The sequence below is a fragment of the Pteronotus mesoamericanus genome, unplaced genomic scaffold, assembly GCF_021234165.1.
Source record: "Pteronotus mesoamericanus isolate MK-2021 breed Mesoamerican mustached bat unplaced genomic scaffold, CSHL_Meso_final scaffold_232, whole genome shotgun sequence".
Taxonomy (NCBI): Eukaryota; Metazoa; Chordata; class Mammalia; order Chiroptera; family Mormoopidae; genus Pteronotus; species Pteronotus mesoamericanus.
The window spans coordinates 6,645,593-6,649,100 of NW_026555311.1; positions in this window are offsets into that span (position 1 = coordinate 6,645,593).

Sequence of the window (3,508 nt, forward strand, 5' to 3'; positions counted from 1 at the left end):
GGGATCACTGTAATAGCATAATCAATAAAATATATTTAAAAACTCTTCTGGCATACCACTCTGCTGTGGCGCACCAGTTGAAAATCTTTGACCTAAATTATAACCTATTTAGTATGTTATTCAATGTATACTTAAATGGCTTGCTTTGGTGGAATACAAAATCCTAATGAGTCAGTAGATGGATACTGCAGAGGTTTCCAGCTCTTGATGTAGTCTAAAATAAAATAAAACTTTCTTTGTATGGGTAGGGAAAAAGAAAAGAAAGGATTGGGTTAATTCAACCTGGTAAATATTCTTTAGTGAAAGAGACTACTATCCTACTAAATTATTCAGTGACACATTCACTGCTGGACTATGAGCCATCACTGGGCCAGCTGTTGTGAGTGAGACACTGTAAGACATGGTCCCTACCCTCAATGCCCTCCAGAAGAGGTGGCACAGGGCACAGTTTCACGTCCCAGCTCTGCCACAGACCATCGGAGTGACGCTTAGCCTATGTCTGAGCCTCCATTTTCATTCTGTGAAATTGAGACAGTCTGCTTTGCAGGTTGTTTCCGGGAGGAGATATGATGCCATATGTCTATGGCACATACAGCACAAGGGAGGGGTTCAGTAAATGACAGGTCTTTTGTTGGTTTGGTTTTTGAGCGCTTGCTGAGAGGCACATAGGAGGAGGGGCCAATATGTAAAGAAACCCCATGGGCACCAGAGTGGACTCCTCCGTAGAGTGGGGTTCCAGGGTAATGAACAAAGGATGCATGGTCATGCCTTCTGGGATGGGGAAGTCCTCATAGAAGAGGTGACATGACTTGAGCTGTGAAGGATGTTTAAGTGCAGGTCAAGTGGTGGAGACTGGAATGGTATTATAGATGGAGGGAATGGCATGAACAAAGGCCTGAAAAACTGCATGAAGTTCAGAATTCCTGGAGCCTGCAGTAAGCCTGGTCCACACGGCATAAGACTGCAGTGTGCAGAAAGGAAGCCTGAAAGGGAATCAGAGACAGAGTACAGAAAAGTTTTAGCCTCCTGCTTATAAACACAGGGGGTGTTCACTGAACATATTTCCTCTTGAAAATCTTTATCTGTACTCATTTTCATTGGAGAAATAATATATGCTAATGTTAAAGAAAAATCAAGAAGTAGAAAAGTGCATAGAATAAAAAGCAAATGATCCTGTCCCATTCCTTAGAGAAGACAGTTTAGTGTTTAGCCTTTTGGACATTTCACTGAAGAGTGTTTTAAGCCAGAAAGTGTCATGAACAGATTTTGTATTTTTTTAAAAAATCACTTTGGTCATAAGGTGGGGAAACTGAAGGCAAGGTGACAGGGGCAGTTGGTTCAGAGACACCAGGCACCGGCATGGAGGCAGTGCAGTGGTGGGGCAGGTGGATGGACAATGCGGGGGGACCCCAGGATGCCTCCTTGATTTGGCCTGAAAGTGATGAGATTGGACATACAGAAGAGACCCAGGTTCATGAGAAAATACTATTATAATTTTGGACACGATGAGTTTGATGTGGCCACGGCACATGCGGGAAAGGGGGTCCTGGATCTGGGGCTCAGAAGTGAAATCCAGCTTGAGGAAGTAGACATGGAGTAGATTTCGCATCATGGTGAGACTGGTCAGGAAGAACCAGAGGAAGGCCTATAGTTAGGAAATGAGCATAGCCCTGACCAGTGAGGCTCAATTGGTTGGGTGTCGTACTGCAAGGCAAGGGGTTACCAGTTCAATTCCTGGTCAGGGCACATGTCTAGTTTGTGGGTTCAGTCCCCAATTGGGGTATGTACAAGAGGCACCTGATCAATGTTTCTCTCCCTGTCTTTCTCCTTCCCTTTCCCTCTCTCTAAAAATAAATAAATAAATAAATGAATGAATAGAAATGAGCAGAGAAAGATCTTTACAAGCACATGGAGAAGGAGCAGACCCAGGAAGGGAGAGTCTAGTGTCGCAGTCAGTAGGCAGGACGGAACTTCAAGAAAGGAACAAGTAAATTGACTCAACGTGAAAATGAGTATTGCTCTTAGTGTTCATCGGGGGCTTTACCAGAATGAGTTCAGCTCATCACTTATGTATATTATTGGAAGACAACAGGAAGGAAATAAAACATAGTGTCAACAGTAATTATTTCTGGGTGTTGAGATTATGGGTGACTGCTATTTCCTTCTCTTCCAAGAAAAGAGATGAGGGATAAGGGAGAAAAAAGAAGGTATGCTATTCTAAAAGGAGACATTTAAAAATTACACAGATGAAGCAAAACTATTCAATGCACTCAAGCATTTAAATCACAAAGGAAGACACTGACTTTATAGGGGACAAGGCATAAAATAATATTGCTGCTACATATCACTTCTTGCTGTTTTGTAAAGAAGTCACATGAAGCATGGCAGGAAACTCTTCGGTTCCCCCCAGAGACCCAACGAAGCCAGTTAAGGAACTAGCAGGATGTTCCCCAAACTTCAGTCATTTAAGATCATGATTTTTGTCAAATCCCTTTGCCACCGGTCCTGTTATTTAATTGACATTGTATAAACCAGCTCACTTTTAAACTTGAATGGATCCATTTAATATCACAATTGTAGACAGAAAATCATTATCACTGACAAATTGGTTACTGAAAAATAAGTATAATAAAAACAAAACAGCTGTCAGTAATTCTATCAAGAAGCTCTCAACAACCCAAGGTTTCCAGCCTGAGGCTTTAACTGGTTCTCCGTTGAAACAGAAGCTCCAATAAGCACTATAACTGGTGAAAACCCTTACTGGTACTGCCCTAGTGTGATTTCTTCAGAAGCGAACCCTTTGACAAGAATTCAGTTGCAAGTACTTTACTTGAAAGGTGAAGAAAACATGGAAACACAAATAAGGGAGTTGGGGCTTGTGATAGAAAAGGGAATGAAGTCAAGAAAAGAGTATCAGGTCAGCGATCTCTCCAGGAAACTAGAGCTTAATCCCCTTGGAGAAACCCTGGAAGCTAGTGCAGGATACACCTCACAATTAGCCCCCACCAAGGGTGAGTGCTGGGGTATTTATATACCCACTGTTGTCCAAGGCTGATTCTGGGAACATGAATTCCCCAGCATTCCTGGGCTGCCTTGTAGGCAGCAAGGCAGGTCCCAGAGGCAAGAGAAGATCGTGAGCAAAGAATACCAGTACTGCAGTGGGAAGTCTGGCCTGAGTACACTGATTTGATAAAAATGAGAGTTATGGACTAGTCCGGCAGAGGCTGCTGGACATTAAACTGAGATTAAAAGATAATGAAAAGGGAAATAGCTTTCCCATTATTTATGCAAATTAATTTATGCTGGACCTATTAATCACTCAAAAGCATCTCCCATACCACCAGCCTGAGGCTTCCCCACCCAGTAAGGCCTGAAGCAGCCCCAGAGGAATAGAGCCTAACCCCACCACCGCCCTGAGGGGTCTGGCCAAATGTTATCCAGACCAGGCCACTGAGAAACAGACCTTTTAAAACACATTTAAATTTACTTTCCTCCCTATCAATTAGAA